The 24001-nt window shown below is 40.1% G+C and overlaps 2 long non-coding RNA genes across 3 annotated transcripts; one reads left to right on the forward strand and one right to left on the reverse strand.

The window, feature by feature from the left end:
- The first annotated feature begins 2601 nt into the window (after window positions 1–2601).
- Window positions 2602–6612, forward strand: LOC122989101. The gene is made up of 2 exons (XR_006404941.1): window positions 2602–5148; window positions 5227–6612. It is a non-coding gene; the product is annotated as an uncharacterized LOC122989101 (long non-coding RNA).
- Window positions 6613–8674: 2062 nt separating this feature from the next.
- LOC122989178 lies at window positions 8675–13501 on the reverse strand. 2 transcript variants are annotated; one of them, XR_006404970.1, is made up of 8 exons: window positions 12257–13501; window positions 12046–12147; window positions 10958–11041; window positions 10688–10769; window positions 10541–10603; window positions 10037–10205; window positions 9723–9899; window positions 8675–9276 (listed from the first exon to the last, which is right to left on the reverse strand). It is a non-coding gene; the product is annotated as an uncharacterized LOC122989178 (long non-coding RNA). The 2 variants fall into 2 exon arrangements; XR_006404969.1 differs by having other exon boundaries at window positions 8675–9899.
- Window positions 13502–24001: the final 10500 nt, after the last annotated feature.

The raw sequence follows: 24001 nt of genomic DNA on the forward strand, positions 1-24001 counted from the left end.
GAGCCAAGGTACCACAAACCAGATAGCTTTTCACCGAGAAACAAATCCCTGTTCTGTACAATAAAGTGGGATGAGATATAGCTGAGTCAGTGAGCAATGCCCAAAGAAGTGCAATAACAGTTAATGGCTGGACATCTTGAGCCACTGACTCGTATGTCACAGTTACGGCACACTATATTGATGATGAGTGTTTTTTGCAAAACCACATTCTACAGACCAGAGTGTTCAGCGAGGCTCACACAGGGAATAATCTGGCACTTTTACTGCAGGACATTAGCCATGAATGGAACATCGAAGACAAGAACCCAGTATTGGTCATGAATAACGCAAAAAACATGATACTGGCTGGAGTTGGTGCTGAGATGGAAACACATGCGCATGTATGTGCGTATATGTGTTTAGTGTGTGCAACGCACAGACACTAAGTCTGTCCTCACAAAAATCCTTGAAGATGGACAGAGAGTCGGAGCTTCTGGTGAAAGTGAGGAAGGTGGTAACTTTTTTTCACAGAAGCCCAAAATCCCAGTTATACCTGCCAAACCACAAGCTAGTCCATGATGTTTCCACAAGATGGAGAAGTTCCTTGGACATGGAGTGTTTTTGGGAGCAGCAGCCTACCGTGTTGAACACCCTGCTGTCAAGGAAGATAAAGACGGAAGTAGTGATGGGCAAACCTGGCACCTGGCCAGCCTGTCGAATGTACCGAGTGCTCATGAATCCCGGACTTTTCCCACTCATACTGCCCACACCCACTCACTGTTATCCTAGGGTACTGCTCACATTGCCTGCCTGCCTGCTACGGTGGTGCAGTCCCTCAAAACATGAACGAGCACCAGTGAATGAGCGTGAATCATTGTCTCGAACAAGATCGTCTGTGAGTGACTCGAGTCGAGACAGCCTGGCAGCTACTCACTGAACGAGATCAAATGAACTGTTCTCTTGAACTAGGACTTATGAGTGAACGAGAAGCGATTTAATCGGACTTGTGTCGAAACAGAAAGCAGGTTAAATTGAACGAGACTGAACGAACTGCTGCTCTCTCGAACTAGGAGTTCTGCTACCTGCCCCTCAAAAAGACAGACAAATCGTTGGTCAGTGTCACATCGCATTTCTGTAACATCATATTGAGCTTATATAGCCTACCTATATACAAGTGGGATGCTGAGTCAATGCATGTAAATTAATATTTTATCTTTATTAATGTAAACTTATACATGATGACTGGTAATGCACTGGAGAGAAATTTTGTGGGGCAGGCAGCACTAGCTGTCCAATGTGCATGTACTATAATTGAGTGTCACAGAGAAACTGACGGCATATTTTGCAAAAGGTATCAAAACTCGAAAGGTTCGATACATTTACATGTATCAACTTGAAGGAACCAATGCTGTGAAAATAATTACTAGAGGGAAGAAGGCATGGCCAGCCTAACGATTTTGCATTTTGACTGTCACAATCTTGGATTTTTGGAGCCAGAAGTGACCGTATTTGGACGAGAGGGTGGAGCTGACCTTAATGCTAGGCGCTAGCTTGGTTAGCACGGTGCATTTACAGTCTATGGTTCACTGTGATAATCCTAATGATAATTTTCGTTAGTGAAAAAGAAGCTTAAAACCATTAAAACAAAATGTACTTACACATAAACATCTGACTCCTTAGAGGGTCTTTTAGTACAACCGAATGTTAAACAAGACTTTTTTAGGCCACCAAATGTTACAGTTAACTTTCATGAACTGAAAGCATACTGAAATAGTGATGGCTGTGGTTACGAAAATACTCAGAGAATCTGGAGTTATGCCACGGTTATGTTACCCAACCAACATTGTTGCCATGGTAGTGACTTGCCTGTGACGACACCTACCTGTCACTCAAAGCAGCCACTCCCTTAATTATGCATAACTTCAAGCCTTAATAAAGGCTTTTATTAAGGCTTGAAGTTAAAGAGTTATATAAAAAATCACCCCCCATACAGTTATCATGAACAGAGAAATTAACTATAGAGACCAAAACCATTTTTTGTACCAGACTGTAAACATGTTTATTTCTGCTGTTAAGTTGGGCATTTTAACATATGGGGTCTCTGGGGATTGACTCGCTTTGGGAGCCAGCCTCAAGTGGCTATTCAGAGAACTGCAGTTTTTGGTACTTTCATGTTGGCTTCATTTTTCAGCCCCCAGAGATCACTGCATGGTAATTTCCCAGACGAAGCAGTGATTCAGACAGGACTTATTTAAATAAAAATGTAATGTACCACACAAACACTTCTTCCTCTTCACTGGCCGATATATAGGGGAGTGCTGTGTGGGTACAACTGTGTCAGAGGTGGATGACTTTAGACACATTAGTTAAAATGTGGGGAAAAATGATTAATACTAGTTCTTACTTTTGTTCATGTTTTGTTAAGCGGGAGGTGGTGAGGAGGGTAGATGGGCGCTTGGAGATGATGGGACAGAGATGAGGGTAAGGGTATAGGTCTCCTCCTCAGAGTCCATTGAGGGATGAGAAGAAGATGGGGAGAGAAAGGTGGAAGGATGTGGAGGATGAGGAGGAGAAGAGGGTTGGGAGAGAGAAGTGGTAGACTGTGGAGGGGGGAGAGGACAAGAAGAAGAAGGGAAGTAAGGGGTGGGAGCTTCTGCTGACTGTATCCTGTGAGAATCTGAAATAATACATGTCAGCATATCACTCACGATGACAGCACACTCCAAAACATAAATTCATAAAAACAGACTTTGCCTTGCCTTTAACAATGTATTCGTAGGCCCTGCTCATTTTTTTAAAAAAAGGTTTCATGGGCCTATCCCATCCAAGGCACATGTAGGTGATTTAACAGGTGATTCTTCCCAAGAACAAAATCAGGTTATAGCCCAAGGCAGTAAGTTTGCTCACTGAAATAAACACAATACATTACATAAAATGTTAATATGCTCACTAATACACATTGACATCTTACATTTTCAAAATTTTATTGGAATGTTATGGGTCATTATACGAAACATGCCATTTCCCATTCTTAATGTTTGACTTGTTTTAAAAGTCTTTAAGCCCCTCTTTGCATGAAGTAGATCCTTATCTCTCAAAAAATCTATCTTTTTTTTTTTTTTTTTTTTTTACATATAATCAACATGAATATGTATGTTTCGTCAACTATCAATTAGCCTAATGTTTGAAAAGGTTTTAAATCCCTATTTAGAAGAAAATCTGATATACTATGAAGGATAAAATCTCCCTTGTTACACTAAGTGTGTTTGTATAGTGAGAATATTGAGGAGTTTACTTTTTCATGGATGAATATGCTCATTTACAATTTCACAGCATCTTCTGTTTTATGAAAATTTATGAAAACAAAATAATACCCCAATTTCTTTGTGTGGATAACTGGTCTCTTTTACATAACATATGAAATGAGTTGATTTTACATTTGTATTTAAATTTTTTTTTAATGATATTAGAATATTATACATGGCTGATACCTCAGTAACAGGGTTGACAACAGTTACCATATTGGTTATACTGCTTGTTTAAGTTAAGGGTTTAATGGATTTATAATGGGACATTCATAACCTTTAATTCAACATGACTAATCAGAATGTTTTGGAGACAGATTTATTTAGAGGTTTTAGCATAAATGATGATGAAAAATGATGATGACATTGCGGATGTAAATGTAAACCAATTGTTCTACTCAAAACATGAAGGATATTGAAATTACATCACAGTCAAAGGATCTATTGAACATGTTTGGCCTATTTAAAAAAGCCTAATATTGTATCTGCTGTGCCCCCTCAAATGCAGTCAGTGGTATCCCTGTTAATAAAAGCGGGGAACCCCTGCGGCAAGCAACAGCAGAACAACCTAACTGTCAACAATCTTGGTGATGAATGGTAGCGGAACAACAATTCAGCAATCTGACAATAGTGTGCCCACCCAAAACCCTGAATGCCCCCCCCCGATCACAGTATTCTAGAACCGGAAAAGAAAATCCTACATGGATATGGATATGAGATTTTCAGAACTTTCTCACACCTGTGTAACTCAATATTTCTATTTTTCTCTGATGTACAGAGTATAACCCTAACCCCAATGATCACTACATGTAACATTCCTGTCTGCCTACTCAACAAGTTTTGACCAGATGTCCTTCCGTATTTCTACGTGCTGTGGCCTTTCTGTTAGTGACCACCTGGTGTATTGACATTGTCCATGACACCGATGGGATGTCTGTTGGCATGTTACAGTATGCATCCCCAATTTTCTAGGTTTCCACATGAAAGAGCTTCACTGTGACAGTTGTCAGTAGCATCCGGTAGAGTGTGGTGGCATCAGGGATGTCATACCCTTGACTCACAAGCTGATCTGCCAGTCTTTTTAACACTCCCCCAACACCATCAGGAGCTCCCTTTCTTCTTGCTTCAAAGAAATTCCAGGTGTCACTCTCAAAGCCTCTCTTGCTCAATTTAGGACAGGAAGACCCCTCTGCCTGGATTAGAAAAGTACAAGGGCCGGCGCTGAAGAAGTGGACAACAGACACATATGAATGATGAGCTCGTATGTAGTCCAGTACTGGCTCAAGATGTTGCCAGATTGCTGGAGGACCCTTTTGATTGGATTGTGAGATGGTGCAGAGGCAGAGAGGGCTTACATCTTCACAAACATATAACACATCTGTGTGCATTGTTGCCTGTTGGTGCGAGGCACCAAAATGCACAGCCTGGATCTCAGCACTGAACATGCATGAGTAGTTTTCTGAGAAATCCACATGTATAATGCATTTTTGCGAAGACAGACTTCTCCTTAGTTCTCTGGAGAATGTGAATTGCTGCTTGATGTTGAACACAGGCTTCTTGAACTTATGCAGCAAACAAGGGAAATGCTCAAAAAGCCCACGACCAACCCAGTCATAAGGTCGAGTGGTTCCCGTGCCAGCCCCCATCTAGAAGGTGGAGCTCCTAGACCGTCAGCTTCAGGTCACCATAGACTGGGCCGGTGCTCCGCCTCCACGTCATGTCACAACTCTGGTCATAGTTGACTCCATCATCAGGAACAAAGTCTGGAATAACTTGTGTCCCAGGTGCCACTGTTCGTGATTTAGAAGATAAAGCCATCAAGATCCTCGCAAACCAACTGGACATTACCAAGGTCATTTTACACGTAGGTATGAATGACACCTGCAACGAGCAGTCTGAACTACTGAAAAATGATTTTGTGCATTTGCTCTGCTCTCTGAAGAGATCTGTGAGGCACATGTACGTGTCCGGTCCCATCCCCTCCTGTGACTGCGGTGTTGGGCATTTCAGCAGGCTACTGTCTCCGGATACCTGGAACTCATCAGCCTGCGCTGCCTACGGTGTGTCCTACATTGACAACTTCAACCTCTTCTGAGAAAGCAGACAGTTATTTAGAGGAGACGGCATACATCCAAACTGGTTGGGGGCAAAACTACTTTCAGCAAATATTTTGTTTTCTGACACCCACCCTGGTGCTCTGCTAACAGGTAGCAAAAACACTTCCACTAGCTCTGACTAGTCCCACCACTATTTACATCTCCAGGTTCCTAGCACCAGCCTGATTGGTTCCCCATGCTTCTGTTCCGTTGTTCATGAGGAGCCAGGACAAACAACCATGTATATTCTCCCACTAAAGACAGTTCTACAATCTACAATCAGTCAATTGTACATACCATTCCCCATTATTTATATCTTATATCTCTTTATATCTGGCTGCTTAGCTAGGCATAGAAGTTGACCTCAGCATCTCTTTCAAAAATGTAATTTATCCTCCTGTGTTTATTGTGCCCTCTTGTCTGCCCTAAAGACCAATATGTCTGCAGATTTGACTGTAGACAATTATCATATCTGTCCAAAAGAGGGAGTCCAAAATGCCTCAACTTCCCCTGACTGCAAATTTTCTTTTAGTATGATAACACAAAGCTCTGGTTAGGTTAAAAGCATACAAAAACACTGGTGCAGATAATCTTGACCCTTATATTCTTCATCTGAGTGCCCCCTTAATCTGTCCACATTTAGCACATATTTTTAACCAAGCCTATATAACAGGCATGATTCCAGATTCGTGGAAAAGCGCCTTAGTAGTTCCCTTGCACAAAATTGGTGATGTCTCCGATTTTCACAACTATTGTCCAATATCTAAACTTCCTTTCTTTCTACAACCACAACAGTCTGGTTTTTGCCTGTGTCACAGCACAATAGCAGCTGCAGTCTCAGTCATTGATAGCATCATCTCCTCTCTGGATAAAAAATAAGGTTGTACTGCTCTCTTCATTGACCTCTCAAAAGCATTTGATACTGTTGATCATAAAATTCTACTTCATAAACTAAAGTTTATAGATTGAAATGAAGCCATGCTGTTGTTGCTGATAGTACTCAGTCAAGCCCTCTTGCCATCAGAAATGGGTTGCCACAGGGGTCAATCCTTTTTCCACTGCTGTTTACATTATACATAAATAACATCATTCTACCTAATCAATACTTCAATGTCCATATTTTTGCAGATGATACAGTTTTATATACCCCAGGCTCCAGCCCAGCCCAGGCCCTGACTCGTCTTCAGTCTGCCTTTGATGCATTCCAATTATCACATTAAATGCTAAAAGACCAAGTACATGGTATTTTTTCTCACCTCCACCAGTGACTTTGACTATCCTGCCATTAAAAAGTTTAAATGGCACCTATATTACTCTTGCTGAGTCATATAAATACTTGTGAATTTGGCTGGAGAGCAGACTATCATTCAAGATTCATATTCAACATTTGATTCAGAAATTAAAAATCAATTTGGCTTCTTGTATAGAATTAATGGTTTGTCTTCTTCCAACCGTACAACTATTGTGCACTCAACCTTCACGTCTGTCCTTGACTATGGAGATATTGTTTATTGTCATGCTGCCACATCTACACTTCAGCAGTTAAACCCTGTGTATCATAGTGCATTATGTTTTATCACAAATGACAAATTTCGTACTCATTATTGCTCTCTGTATCACAAGGTTGGTTGGACTTCCTTACAGTCAAGAAGAAATAACCATCTCATGTTATTCATCTATAAAGTTCTACTGTTGAATCTTCCAAACTTCCTCACATCTCTTCTTTCATTTAAATCTAGTAACTACAGTACATGATTCAGTAACTACTTAACATTAGATATCCATCATGTTCGCACTAATGTTGGCAGGACTGTTTTCAGCTACTATACACCTTTTTAAGTGGAATGAACTGCAAACTGCCCTCAAACCAGAGTCTTACACTCCTACTTGGAGATTTTAAAGCTTGATTATCTGATGTTTTTTTTTTTATTCTTGTAACTGTTTTTTTTTTTAATTCCTTGTTTATTGTGTAGTTGTGTTGTTTCTGTCTGCTGATTGTGTTCTTGTCTTATAAGTGTTTCTTGTTCTCAGGAAAAAAGATCTTAATCTCAATAAGACTGCCTGATTAAATAAAGATTAGATAAAAATATGTTGATTTATGTAAAAATGACAACAAAAGTTGTTCTACACCATGTGCTTGTTAGAAATGCCAACCCTAGCTCCAAGCTTAGTTTTTCATCCATGAATTGCATATGTCAGACAGGTCTTAGTAGGGGTCATATCGGTCATTTTCACATAAATCAACAAATGACACACACTGTAACTGACACAGGTGATGCAAATAAATGCAAGTTAGCATACAACATCTAACTGATGAAAAATATGAAGTGAAATTGCACCTCACACACTCATAGACCCTGTGGTGCCACCTAGGAATGTAATTTTTCCAATCTTTGGCTCCAATGTTTGGCTTATGTGTCACTGTGTCATATGTTGATTTGACTATGTCATATGTTTATGATTGATATGACCCCTACTGAGGCCTGTCTGATGTATGCAATTCATCGATGCAAATCTAAGCTTGGACCTCGGGTTGGCATTTCTAACAAGCACATGTCATAGAACATGCAACTAATGAAAAATATGGGAGAGAAGTGAAATCACACCTTACACACTCACAGATCCTGCGGTGCCACCTAGGAATGTAATTTTTCCAATCTTAGGCTCCGCCCACTGGTAACATACAGCCAGATGTTTCAAATTACACATATACATTTATTTTCATTTCCTGTTATTTGTTTTTTTTTGTGAAAATGACTGATAACCCAATGACGGTAAAAAGTATGAACAGCGTAAACTAATTTAAGGAGAAAAGCACCTCGAAGGAACCAAAGAATGGAGATTTAACCAAATATGGGTTGGTTCTGGGTGGACCTGACCAATATTCTGTTTACTATGCATGCTCTGACTCCAAAAAAACACCTACTGCACAGAACCTGGCACCAATTTGAACGAACATATGGCAGCTCTCATTTTGATGAATTTTGTTTTCATTTCTGTGTAATAGAAGGGCATGTGCCTACCAAGGCATGTATGTGTTGCCATGCAATTCATGGATACCAAGCTAAGCTTACCCTTTGGGACAGCATTTCTAACAGGCACATGTCATAGAACAATGAATTGGCATAGAAATCTAACTGTGATGGAGAATATTGGAGAGAAATTAAATCATACCTCACACTCTCACAGAGCCTGTAGTGCTCCCTTAGAATGTAAAAGTTCAAATCTTTACATAAATAAACTGACTGTTTGCAAATATAAGTTATTCAGTGATCTCTTCAGATAAAATGTAATCAAACATTTATAGCACAGGTGCAGTGAAGAACATGAGGGAAATTACATTACATTGCATCAACATCTGACTGAACTTTCAGAGCTAATCTCAAGTTCATCTGAACTCTGTTCTGTACAAAACATGACTGCCATCTGCTGATGACAGGATGTGCAGGTAAAATCGCCTTGCACGCCTCTGCAGCTGTCTCGTTGCCCCCTGCCTTCTGCGGATGAGGCAGGTGAGACCCTCCCTCGCATTCTCTGTTAGATGTCCACTAGAAGGGACTATACAGGTAAGTTTTTTACAACTTAAACATAACTTGGTGAAACATACAGGGGTTTAAGTGGTGGGTAATTTCAAATGCAATGTTTCAAACAAAGCTCAACAAATATCACCAAACATACAACTGTTTTATGTGCAGCTTGGCTATCTGTATTGCTAGCTACCGGTACGGTAGCTGACACCCTCTGCTGGCCAGGGAGATAGCTGTGGCAGACTTATTGCCTCGACTGTCAGGAAACCCTCCGCTCCTGGTCTTTCTCACTGTCAGCGTGGGTTTGGGGGGGGGGGGGGGGCGGGGTGACTTGCTCCCGCTGGTCCCGCTGCTGTTATGAAGAGCACCCTAAAATTGGAATGAGTATTAGTAGTAGACAGTATTAGATAGTTAGAAAGAACATTATTAACGTTAATGTGTGATAATGATAAAATTTCAAGCTTGCATAAGTAATGTTATTCATTTTAGATTTTTTTTTTTAATCAGACAGTGGAAATGTACATTATGTGTTGCTGAAGTTATGTGGTTAATTCAAATGCAGCACAGCCCAGAGTAGCAGCAGCAGCAGCAGCAGCAGCACAGCCCAGAGCCACAGCAAGAAATGGGGGCTTAAAAGAAGGTCAGCTAATCACATAGCCTGTCCACAAAGAAAACAAGTCCACTGGTTATTTTGAGGTGATAGTAATTTTCCCTGCTGCACCGCTACACTGAATCTTAGGGTTCCCCCCACCTGCCAAATCCTACTTTAACCCCTGTAAACATATGATATAAAAACTATAAAAGTGCACATTTACTTTGCGGGGTGTCTTCATTCTGATGGAGAGACAAGTTGGACAAGACACTGGCACGGGCCTTGAGAGAATCCCAGTGATGCTTCATCTCTTTCACAAGGATCGTCGTCTACTCTTGAAGCCTATGAACACTCATGATCCTACAGAAGACTTACTTTTTCATGCTGAAATCAACAGAACCTGTAATATATTGATATGGAAGGTTAAGACCACTGTACAAAGTATGTAGCTTCAGAGATCATTTCTGTCATTCATATGCAAGCATGCACACTGTAACACCTACATGGAAGAATACACACAGTACATAAAATGCATACCACTGTTTGTAATCTGCCAGGATCAAGGATGTTCTGTGTCCAAGATATAATCTATGCACACTGTTTGCTCGGATGGAACGAGGCTGTTGTATTCTGCTACCGTGGCCTTCAAAGTGGTCTTCTATTGCTTTATTTATTCGATGGATTCTATGTCAACCTTTGTTGCTGTCTGAGAAACAAACAAAAACAAAAAAAAAAACAAATTACATTTTTTTTAACTCACAATGTCAATATGACCCTTTTGAAATTACAGCTATTATAACAGAATGACAATACATTTTGCCAATCAGGTGAATCATAACAGATTCACTAATAATATCAATGCTCATTTTATTGTGATTGTGGAGAATCCACTTGGGAGAGGTCCAACACATGAAACACTACTTTTTAGAACTGCATGGACATTGTAATTGTAAAGTGAATGAGGAAACGTTTCCAACTGTGGTCTGAATAGGCCTAAGATAATATTTTTTCGGTAGAGGAGTTGATAGCTTGTCTTAATACTGGTCATGAGGGCCTCAATCTTCTGACACAAAGCCTGTGGCGTGCCTTGATGGTCGGTTTCTCCTGACAAAGAGATTAACACAGCATCAGTTTCATAAAAAGACAAAAATGTTTTTTCATTTCAGATAATGTTCATCATTTTCTCACCATCTGCCTATTCCACAGTGTTTTATTCCAGTTGAAGCTGGGCTTTCAGGTCCTCGAACTGGATTTTTAGGGCTTTAAAAGTCTAAAATGACAAGCAAGATCATTATAAAAACCTACAAGCCATTAGAATGCATACAGTGTCTAACAGCAACTCAAGTCATGCAAAAGTTATAATACGTGACAAGGCCATAAGTAAGTGCACAAAGCTGTATGTGCATTTCATTTACCCACACCAGGCCATAGCAGTAAAATAATATTGTTTCTACCTACCTTATGTTATCTCTGGGTCAGTGAATTAGCCAGGTTTCTGCTGGTTCCATCTTATGGACAGAAGTGTCAGCATGTCATTGCCTCCTACAGGTACACAGAGACGAGTTCTGCAAAAATGTCCTTGTAATAATAGTAATGTCATTCATTGTATAAGGTACAATTATATAGCACCTGCTTTTGACATGTGCTTAGTAGTGACTGCTATCCTGGAGAGAAACGTATTACACTGTTCCACTTCCTCCCCTAGTATGGAACCAGCACTATCTTGTACAGCGAATACCTCCAGCTAGGCCCGGTAGTCCCCTTTACTTCAACTAAAGTCTAATCAAAATTCCACAATATTTAATATGTTATTCCCCGGCCCATGCCCCACCCTTCCACTATCTTCTGTGTAAATTAGTGAGAAACCTTATGAGTAATCCTGCTTACAAACAAATATATGCACAGACAGATAAACAGGTGAAAACATAACCTCCTTGACAGAAGTAGATATATCAATTACTCTGTCATAGGCTTTAGCATGTACAACTGACGGGAAGGACCTCATGTTCTGAACGGACAGAAGTGCAGGTCTGCAATTACATGTTTGGTTTTGCTGTGTATGTGATCCACAAATACGTGTCAGACAGTGTCAAAGACACCTCAAAAGTATAAAATAAGTCTGCCTCATAAATTGTTGCGAAGTTGAGGGTTGGTGGGCCAGTAGCCACTGGCTATCCACTCCATCGTTCCAAGTAGCCTGTCATCCATCACAGGTTAGCTCTGGCATGTTGAGATCATACCATCCTACAAAGTAACATTTAAATCCACTGTAATGTTATGACTGCCAAGGTTAGAATGCTATGTAATATGTGCCATATATAGCTCAGTGGTTCAGTAAAGCTTGCTGACTTGGTGGGCACTATCATGAATAAGTCATTTGTAAATGGTATGAATAAATAAGTGGCAACTGTCCATTCTTCCCCAAAAAAGTTAGCATGACAACCCTGATGTACGCATTTCTTTGAGACATTAAATTCTTGTGAGAGTTGTTCAATTGCAACACATCTTTTTTGAAACTGGACAAAGGAAATGTTTCAAATAATTACCATTTATTGTGACCAAAGCAACTGCCCTCCCTTGGATCATCCTGGATGCCTCTGGTGGACAGCCACAGATGTGGACAGGCATCTCAATAGGCAAAAGTTGTACTGAAAGACATAAACACATGTGAATTAGGATAATTCATCATTAGCTACACACACACATAAGGCAGTCCGTAACTTACCAAAATGTGTAAGAGCCTTATCCACAACACACCTGGTTGGAGGCAATGGCTAGAAGAAATCAGCACACATGGCATCCCGGTTGTGGAGGACATAGGTTTTGTTGTGGCTGCTGATGTTGTATTCAGCACAGAGGAATGGACACAGGAGGCAGCCTCAGCAACTGACAGCCGCCCAGTTGTTCCCACACTGGCTGCAGGTGTTTGTTGCCATGTTCTCCTGTGCCAGCATGCTATTAAGAAGGTCTTTTTGCCCTTCATCTCTCAGAAAAGAGAGCATTACAAGTGCTCCAGGGAGCCAGAGGAGCTCTTTGGTCTGCTGCTGCTTCTTCTAACTTATCATCAGAGCCACTCAAGGAGTGCTGCAGATCTTCCAGAGGACATTCTATTACAATTGTAAAAGAAATACATGGAGTGGCTATAAGAGGCCCAAGATTTTTTTGCCCACTGTTTGATCACTGGCATACAATCTAACCAAAAACATGGAATTCACATTGTAACAGATAAACTAGTGATAGATAAACTTGTGAATGATGGCTTGGCAATTCCTGATCAACAGCTTCAAAACCTCATATCTCAAGAAAAGAAAAAAAAATCTAGACACTAAAAATTAATGATTAATTCAGATCAACTCACGTGTCCTCATAAAGCTTGTTTTGGAGACTTTTTTTTAGTCCAAGAGTTGACTTTGCAGATACAGAGTACAAGACATTATATGCAGTACATACTGTATATAATAAACTACATATCAGCAGAGACCGTCTCTGAAGCAAAGGTCAATGTTAAATTAGGGTGAGAGGGGCATCAGTCTTACAACGGTGTTCAACTGTAATCCCAAAAACAACTTTTAAAGCAGCATTTATATATATAATCCTTACATTTGTTTTCAGAATACCTGTACACAGTCTACATTCACAGATGATGTTTTGAGTCAGACTAATGACTGACTGACTAATATTTGTTGAGAAATAGAGAACATAATTGTACAGTTTTTCTTTTTCTCTTCTTTTGAATCTTCAACATCAAATGTATGCTTCAGTTTTTGAAAAGAGGTTCCTACACCAAAGATCACCTCTACCAAAACATTTTTCATACTACTCATGTCAGCTAATTCATGCTAGGACCAAAAAGCATTTCCTTATTTTTCAAGATTTAAGATGTTATCAAAGATGAGTACACATTGGTCTGACCTGGTGTAATTAAGCTTGAAATCTTGAAAAATAATGAACACACATTTTGTGGTTTTTTAAGACAATGCACCAAAATTATTATTATTTACATATTTGTGAGCACATTTCATTTCTGCGGTCAGCCTGAACCCAAATCTGTGGGGACTATGCAGACTTGCATGCAATCCCCGGCAATGGCCTGCACTAACATGAAAGGACTGAAACAATTTAAACATTTAAAATATAGAGAATATAAAACACTAACCATGTCTGGATTGATTCCATGTGACTCTTGGCCTCTGGCACAGCATGTTTCCATCCATATCCCCTGCAATTTTTGCCAGTTCTGATATTTCTTCTGATATTTGTGCCAATTTTCATTTTCGTTTTCATTTTTTGATCATCCCAAGCCCCTCAAAAATGTAGTGGTGATAGAAAATAATAATAATAACCACTGGACCCTGGCACTTTCGTGCTCTGGCCCTAAATTTTTATATTCTTTAGTGTCAGCTCAACCATTACCAGATCCATGTGAGTTGCATGAGACTGGCAAGGAACTGTATGGAGACCTGTACAGCTGGGACAACACACTGGGAGAGCAAAGTCACAAAACATCTTGACAGAAGGAGCTGGCCCAACTGCACCCACATGCCACAATACTGACGACTCTCTGAGCATGTTCATATGTTTGATGAATCATGTGATGCTGCAGCATATCTGTAACTGTACGGTGGCAGAGATGCCCGGGTGTGGAGCAGGAGGCTGGGAGTTGAGCCTGGCTGACCTGAAGGCATTCACTGCACACCTCTTAGCCAGGGAAGTGCATAATGGGAGGGACACGGACATGGAAGACTTGTGGTCAAAAGAATCGGGTCTTCCCTTCTTCAGCACCACCATGTCAAGGAACAGGTACAGGGAAATCATGCACTACCTCCAGTTCGACCAAAAAGACAGCAGGCACATTACACTGTTGAGTGACAAGTTTGCCCTGGTCAGTGAGGTGTGGGACAGGCTAATACAAAACAGCATTGCCTCCTATAAACCATTGGCAGAAATTACTGTTGATGAACAGTTGTTCTCCACAAAGTCATGCTGCCCCTTTACCCAGTACATGCCCCATAAACTGCAGAAATTCGGCATTAAGTTCTGGCTCGCTGCTGATTTGGAGACAAAGTACATGCTCAATGGATATCCCTATCTGAGGAAGGATCTGAGTTGCCCTGCAACGCAGAGCCAAGAGGAGAGTGTGGTCCTGAAAGTGATGGAGCCTTTTTTGGGGAAAGGGAGAAATATAACAACTGGCACCTTTTTTACATAACTCCCCCTTGCCCACAAACTCCTGACCAAAAACACCAGCCTGGTGGGCACCACCAACAAAAATAAACGGTCACTGCCCTCTTCTGTGCACCAGAAAGCTGGACTGCACAACACAAAAGTGATGCAGAGCAACACGGCAATGCTCACTATCTATCAGGGAAAAGAGAAGAAGAATGTCTGCACCCTCAGTACCACGAACAAATCAGAGGAGATATGCGGTGATGCAAAAAAGGATCCAGAGACAGTTAGTTCACTATTACAACAGGACGAAGGTGGGAGTTGATGTGTTGGAAAAGTTAATGTTAACCCTCATCCTACCAACATAATTAACATACAAGGACTACTGACTGGGGACCCTGGGGACCCCAAGACCATCATAGCAAAATGTTAACTTATTTCTTCTCGAAACACTATAAGTTATGTAATTAATGTCATCTAAAAAAAACAAAACAAAACAGATTGTTGTTATTTCTGGAAAGTCACAGTTAATTTGCATATATAAAAAATATTTTCTTTTAATACAAATTCCAGCTTTTATCCCAAGTACAGTTTTTCCACAAAGCTTTAAAAATGACTGACAGAGTGCTCATACCCCCTCCTGATAGTGTGTGATACAAATTAGGACCCATGGCAAACATGAACTCAATAAATAGTCCCATCTATTAAATCTGCATAGATGTAATTGGTGCTTTAATTGGTCCACCAGGACCCCAGTACATTGGTATTTTTAAAAAGCACTAATTAAAACTGAAACAGAAGACAATGATATGAAATAATCAGGTACAAATTGATTGAAAAAGTCATGAAAAATTTTAATGATAGAATAATAGATAAATATGACAAAAAGTATACCTCTGGGGTCTGCGGGTACCCCAGTCAGTAGGATTAAGGTTAAGGCAATACTCTGCCTGAGCCACTACCAGAAGATAGCCAGTCACGGGCTTCTACAATATACTGGACATGGTTGCAATGAACGTGTGGGTCCTATAGTGGAGCTGCATGGATACAAATACGACCTGGCAAGTGTTCATCCGCTGCAAGCAGTTACGCAGTGAACTATGCCAACACAAATACTGAACAGGCCTATCTTTCTGACCATGCCTGAAGAGAAGAGGAAGAATTGTGGTGTAAAACGCAAACAACAAAAATGTGCATCAAGTGCCTACGTGCTGTATGCGGACGGTGCATCACTAAAGTCTAAAGCGGGTGCGCCGATTGTGAGTAGTGTGCGTGCGTGAGTGTTCCATCTTTCTTGATGGAAGGGTGGGCAAGGCACAATTCCTCGACTTGATAAGAAAATACTTGTGAGTCTGTTGCAGCATATACCATGAGCTTATCTGGGAATTTTCCAGATACATTCCCTCATCATTTCCTTGCAGTTTTCATGCATCACTTTAGTGTTTTTGACTGTGTAGAGAGAGAGAGAGAGAGCGCTCCATTTCTATATTGCCAATATAAAACAACATGTTATAATCTAAAATTCATTTTTTTCTTCTTCTACAATAATGAAATTATTTGAATATTATTGATGAATTTTCAAATGTATTTGACCTTTTCAATCTGTAATGACATAGCCTAAAGCAATTGTAAATTTAATAAACCCCCTGAACTGAATTTTAAATAGGTATTTTGTCAAGTCTTACTTATTTAAGAAATGATGAAAATAAACAATTTAACTGCTTCAAGAAATTACATCTCTGTGATTGCTGATGCTGTTATGGCAGGGGGTAACACACACACACACACACACACACACACAGTGGTTCTAGAGGGTATTGGAATGTTGGCGGTTCTAGTGTCAAACAAAAACAACAAACAACAAAAATAAGCTCACAACAACAGCAGAGAAATAATGAATGAGAGATGTTTAAGCATTATTGTGCCCGTCAAATCACATGATTTGATAAATAAAATATGCCTCTATGTATGCATAGAGAGAATATTAGATTCCTGACCATTTCTCATTTGAAAATATAGGTCAAGTGTATTCCACTGAAACACATTGATTAAAACTAGGCTATTGAGGAGTATGTTGTGGAAATTGTCTGAAAACACTGAACACACATATGAAATAATACACAAAACACTGCTGGGTTAAAAATAAAAGATTAAAAATTATTATTGTACAATAAGGAGCCAGAATACACAAAGATTTGCATCAGTTCCTCTCACCCAACAAAACCTTAATCTTTACAGTAGTTACAGAAGGAACAAAGAAATGATCTGTGATTGGTCAAATCATACAAACTTATGGATTACAGCCAATGGCAAACAGCCATGAGATACACATTTACATGCACATGTATGTTCCATAAGAGTCACATCACCTAAAGACACAAATCAGGGAAGAGCCCCAAGCCATATGTGGCCTTCGACCCCTTAACATGTCCTGTTTACTCCATGACCCAGAATATTACCTTCTTGGGCATGAAACAGGACAGAGAAGGCCAGTGGGCCTCTCAACAATAACAAAAGGACATGTCTGTCCAAAGGCAAACACAGAAAGTCACAGAGAAAATGTAATGATCTCATTTCACATTTGTATATTAAAATGAAAAGCCAATCCTTTGGTCTTTCTTTACTTTTACAAGTAATTAGCTGAATTTGACAAAAAGTACATTGGATTACAATTGCAGACTCTACCTTTGACTTCAGCCATCAGCCAACAGAATTTGCCTGTTGTCTGTGGGAGAATCTATACAGCCTACATTACCGACGTTTCGGGAATCCCATTTGTAAATGTCCCCAATGCACACTGTTGTTGACATGTAAAGTTTGCGTTTGTAATATTTTGTATATATATATATTTGTTATATTGTTCTTATTTTGTTGTTTCCTGTGAATAAGTTTATTTTAAAAAGACACTGCATGCATGTAACAAGCAGAAACTGAGTAAAAAAAGGAGAAAACTACAGAAACAGTTACAGAGCATGGGGACAGAAACAAGTAATAAGGATGAACAAGGAGAGTAGGTTAAGCAGGAGTGTAGCTCTAGTCGAGAGTGGCAACAAGCTCTTATGTTGGTCTATGAACTGCAAGGAAACAGAATAAACAGCATTTTCTTGACTGGAACACTACACAATTGATATCTATTGAGAAGCCCTGCATGTCCAAAACTGACGCTAAGCTGCTGACTGGAGGCAAAGCAGAAGTTGGGAATGAGAGCGTGTTGGTCTGAAACAGGCCATTTTAGCTCCTGTCTCTTTAAGGCCCCCATACAGATGGGCCCACACTGTTCTGATTGGCCAGCTTCAGGAAGCTGCCCCTTCAGCAGACTTCTGGTAACACCGGCTACGGCAACAAACAGTAGTGTTCAGATTTCACTTCTTTTTCTTGTTTTTAACTCATAATGTCAACTTCTCAAATCCATCTGCACATGTCGGAGCCCAAATCTGATACAAAATATGAGAGTGGACAATGTGAACAACTTCAGCAACAAAGATTACAGAGTGGACAGAGGTTTATGGACATGTGCAACGAGGACATTTCTACTTTTCCTTTCGTCAGGAAAGTAGAAAAAAAATTGCAAACAAAGTATTCAGGGCAGCTAAAGCTGGAGTGTGGGACTTTTGTCTTCCCCCTTCTGACAGTGAGAGTAAAGGGCGGCGCTTGGCTGTGATGGCCTGACACAGGTATGCAGCACGCTCTCATGCGCACCCAGAATGACAGGCGCACAGAGAGAGCCAGTAAAAACTGATGTGTTTTGATGGTCCAGTGGGCCAAAAACTTATTTTTAGACACCAGCCCACCGAGATTTGTCCCAAAACAGTATTCCCGATGGCCAGCATGCACCACTGGCCATAACCTACTGTTGCTGTAAATATATTGATAAATTGTTTTGAGTATCACACAACCCCTGTGAAATGATTTGTTTCACTGTCCGAATTTCATCCATTCGGTCCTATAACATTTGGAAAGTCTAGAAGAGCTGCACAATTAAGTGCCAATCAGCCAGGATGGGAATGTCACCCCTGACATGAGATTTAAAAACTTCGTATACTGTGAAATACAGAGAGATTTATCTGGCAGTGGCCTTAATCAGCATTGTGTGAACTCTTTTAGTAAAGACTTAAATGTAACAGATATTCATTTATATGTACCTGTTGAAACTCCAACAGGTTGTGCTATTGGTAATCTGAGAGGAAGATCTGCAGGCACTATATAAAAAAAAGTTCTTCTACACTCTCTACATATTTTTTGTCTTCAAGTCTGTTGAAGTCTGTTGCTGAACATCAAAGATAAGGCAGTAAAGGACAGTTTCTTTTTTAGTAAAGGTGCAAATACAACAATGAAACTTACTGGGATTTGTACATAAGTTAAGTACAATAGCAATACAGCAATTTACATGCAACTATGTAATTCTAATGGACTACAATTATTATGGAAAGCACGAAAACAAATTTCATCATAATCTATGTTTTTGAGCTTTTTAGCCTCTTTAAGCTCATTGTTTTGCTTTTAGGCACTGGTCTTATCAACTTTGCTTCAACAGGACTCACATTCACCAGATGGATACAAACATGAACAGGCATCTGTTCAACATATCAACTTTATAAAGTGATAATGTCAGATGTTGTATTTACAGCTTGTTCTGCTGCCCTCATGATGTTTAAGTAGTCAATCTTATCATGACAAAAGTTCTTCCAGTCCTGAGTTAACCGCTTTGTGTCAAACTTTCCTCCCATGCTGACGCTGCTTGAGCTGCTTGAGTTGCTTTATCTTCAACTCTGGCACTGAGTGTGCCCTTTTGACTCCCGAGCCGAAAAATTGTCCACAAGCAAGAATGTAAATCTGACCCTCCCCTCCTCCTTCAGACGGAGCTGCTACATTGATCAAAGCATCTCAGTGCTGCATACAAATACACTCACAATCTGGCTTAGCAGCATGCACCTGTTCAAGCACGGAAATATCAACAAAATGTCAAAAGTTCAGTTGCAGACCAGACTGTCATGGAGGTAAATTTCAGTTTGTGGAAGCGGATTCAGATTTTTCTGGGTAAGGGAGGTTGCTGAAGATGATGAAGAGAAATGGCTTTGAATAAAACATTACATTTACTGGGATGGTTTTCCCCGCATGAAGATTTCTCGTTCTCTTTCTGCAGGGAACCATGTGAGCAGAGCTGAGCGAGGACAGAAGCACATGGTCTAGTTTGGAGCCTTTTTAAAGATTAAAAAATCAACTTCTGCTTTTAAAACGCTGTTTAAACATTGATAACAAGCGTCTTGAGTAAATCAATGGCTGAGTGATATTAACCTAATTCTCTCTAACAGAAACCCTCTCTGGGAAACTCCGTCTGTTCTCCAACTCTCTGACACAAGCCAAACTCCAGGCTTCTCACAGACATCACAATTGCATGTTTTCAAGACTGAATAAAAGTTTGGAGTCGAAGAAACAGAATAGGAGTGTTTGATGTGACAGATTCGGCTGAGTGAGCTTCAGAGCTGTTCATCTCTGACAGAGCTGTCGCTGTAGAGCCTTGCCCTCCTCCCTGGCTGACACCGATGTGGTAATGAAGCCTGATGCTGAGCCAGGATCTGCAGATCCCAGATGACCCTGCTGTGCAGCATATGGTCGCCCTCACTGTGGCCCCCGTGGCCACTGGCCTGTGGCAGCATGTCACCAGCTGAACTGGGAGCAACGATCATGTGGGAATACTGGGTTTGAGCTACAGCAGGTCTGCTTGATTTTGTTGAGTATAAAGTGCTGCTTTGGTTTTCTGTTACATGTGCTTCTGAGAGAGGAGGATTTAAATGGGTCAGGCAAGACTCCAGTGTTTTATTTTGAAGTCTCAGATATAAAAATGAAAACGTGAGGCACAGTGTTCTCGCTCTTTTGTATCACATCATGATATCAAATCAAGCCAACATTTTTTATCAAATTGCTATACTTGTTTATTAGTTCATTGTCACAGAGAGGCTGCAGTCTATCCCAGCATGCATTTCACAAAAAGGCCTGCTTGTTTTTGACTGTGGGAAGAAACCACATCACTCATACAAAACATAGAAAGGCCGCCGGCAGCTGGTGGATTTAAACCCTTCTTGCTGTGAGGCAGCAGTACTAACCACTGTATTTATGTTCACATGATTATGGATTAGTGTTCTTAAAGAGTAAACTAACAGAAGGCTGAAATACTGTGTTTTGATGCTTTCTCAATCTGAAGCTTCAAGTTTGTTGCACCTGTAACCATGCCCAGCAGTGATGTCACATTATATGGACCACACCCTTGAGTACACTTCTAGATCACTAAAGTTAACCTGTTCAACCGTAAGGCGTTTTTGCTCATTTTTAATTTACCTCATTATGTGTGTCACCCAGGCATGTCATACAGTGGGGAGTTTTTTCAGGAAAACTTAGCTTATTCCAAAATATACATGCTCTAGGGGACCTTTAATGGGAAAACATAAAAAAATGAAAGGTTTTGCCTTTATGTCCATAAGTTTTCAACATAGCACAAACATCAATATATAAACAGAAAGGAGATTATCAGGGTTCCATTGATATAAGAACCATGCCGATGGGATATTCTTAGCCTTATTATGTCAAAACATGTATTGAAAGTGCCAAATCAACAAAATACAGAAATCCCATTTCATTGATTTTATCTGCCAGCAAGGCATCAATACGTATCAAGTTTTGATCATTTTTGGGGAAAGAAAACAGGTTGTTTTTTTTTACATGATGGTGAGTCTGCTCCACAGAGTTACATGCTATGTTTGCTTCTCAACACTTCTGGTTTCCACACAGGCATGGATGTAGCTGTAACAGCTTTTACTGAAGAAAATGTCATAAATTTGGTTTGGTTATAAGGAGCAACTTTTTTCTATGACTTCAAAGTGGATTTACTGATGCTTATCCTTAACAGATCACAGAGAAACTGTCATCTTTGTAAAGGGTAGGTTCCACTGTGTGTATGATTCTGAGATTAAGGAGTACAAATTTTGTTGCAAATTGCATCCCTCAGGCGCAGTAGTGGAGATACCACTGAGGCTGATGGGAATGGCCTTAGTTTTGCAGGTAGTTGGTCATAAACAAAAGTGTTAGACAAACTGAAATCTTGTCCTTATGATGGAGCTAGATGAGAAGTTAAGGGAAACCCAAAGTGGTTACAATTCATCCTGACGAGACCATGAATGAAAATTTGGCCCAACCAAGGCAACTGTTCTGAGGATATTTCAGCTAGAACCAAAACTGTCGACTTGATGGTGACCCTAGAGGAAAAGTCAGTAGGACTCATCCTCTGGGGACCGTGAATGTCTATACAGAATGCTGCTGTCAGAGTTCTAATAGGAACCAGGAGAACTAAGCTCATTACTCCTGTTTTTTAAATCTTTAGCTACAATGCTGCACACAGATGGAACCAACTTCCTGATAAGCTTACATGTGCCCCAACTTTAGCCACTTTCAAATCCCTGCTGTTCCCCTGTGCCTTTGACTTAGTGAATTTCTCTACTGTATTATGTGACCACACTATCACTGTATTTTTCGTCTGTATTTTATTTAAATTGTGTCTACTTTTTTCTCATTTTATGCTATTTAATTGATTTTATTTAGTTTCTTATCACTTATTGTTGTTTGATGTTTTTGTTGTTCTAATGTATTTCTTTGCATTTACATTAAATTTATTTATTTGGCACTTTGGTTCAAAGTGACAAACAAATGAGGTAAAATCCAAGCTACAGTAGCCTTTGAGAATAAGTGACACAAGGCTGCAGGAGCATGAAGTAACACATACTGAATACAAACACACCTTTGCCTACATGAATTCAGCTATACACACAGTTGAAGTAAAAAAAGGACAATATAACAGCCTAGATCATTTGATAACCCTGGTGACATGTGCGTGTCAGCATGTGAGTGCATGGATTTTGCCTGCTACATTAGGAAGTGAAGTTAAAACAGAGGTGCTTGTGTCTTACTACATCTATTTTGGAAGTTCCTCAATAACATCATCCATAACATTATGATAAGCCGCCTCTTTTTGGCCCAATTTCTAGCTGTTGTTCATTTTTTATGAGTTCCATTTGCAGTCTATTAATTCTCATAATCACATATTTCTTGGTGAGTACTTTGCAACACAAGATGAGTTAAATAAACACATCAGGTTCAGTAAAAGTACAATCACATGCTGTCAGTCACCAGAAAATGATTTTCACCAACAGGTCGGTATGGCACCACTGATGATGCAGGATGACATTAGCAAAAACGTCCAATGAATGAGTAACTTGTCCACATAATTTCATATTTACTCCTCTTGATTTGCCTGTAATAAGTCAGTGTCACCATGTGTTATAACAATGTGTTATATTTTTTTTTGATCCAAACCAAATGAACTGGTGTGAAAGAGACCGAAGAAGGCTGCTACTGTTAAATATCCCTTTGAACATTGGCTATACTTGGGTCTAAGTCGACCTACATTATTGTGTATTGATAATACAGAATGTTGAACCAGTAACTTTTTGACCAGACCTCGGCCTCCCTGACCAATTACAATAAATCATACTAAGTATTGACTCATTCGAAATTGGACACCAGGCTGACTAACAGCGCCATATGGATTGGACAGATGTAGGTGCCACCACCAAGGGACATCATGAGCTATTTATATGTTACCCGCTCACTCTCTCATTCACTCTAAACTTCCTGGCTGTGGGCTGTGTAGTCTTAGCGTTAGCAGTGAGAGAGAGAGCATGCAGCAGAAAAATCCACTCAGGTAAATTATTCATCTCAATCCTTGTATCTAATAGAGGAAGCTGGAAGTCTGAAGCACGTGGCCCAACAACAGCTTAAAAAACTGGGATAATATTTGTTAAGATCAAAGTGACACGAGCCAAATTATAATTGATGACACTAAAGGCGGTGACATTGCTTTGCTTAATGATCAAAGACAGACTAACAAGCAGTGCAATCAGTCAGGCCCGGCTGCCACGCAGAGCTGTTCCAGCAGGCTGGGCTGAGGTGATACAGGGTGGGAGCCAACATTCAGGGGGTCTGTATACAGACACAGATATCTAGGCACACGGTTCAAAAATGCATGAGCAGCAGATAAAAGGCCCTGCTCACAGGAGTTCTTTGAATAAAGACAGAAACAAAACCTCTTGGAGGTTTAACAGTTGTATTCCTCTAACACTATAATCTCAATGCTCATACCAGAATTTGACAGGTGTTCATGCTATTTGTTTTCTGCTACACATGAGATATAATTAAACTTTATAGCGCTATGTAGGGAGGCTGAGACACTGCAGCAAAATACTAATATTAAAATCAAAACAGTATGTCAGCGCACACCAGGATACT

The sequence above is a fragment of the Thunnus albacares genome, chromosome 9 (genome assembly GCF_914725855.1).
Source record: "Thunnus albacares chromosome 9, fThuAlb1.1, whole genome shotgun sequence".
Classification (NCBI taxonomy): Eukaryota; Metazoa; Chordata; class Actinopteri; order Scombriformes; family Scombridae; genus Thunnus; species Thunnus albacares.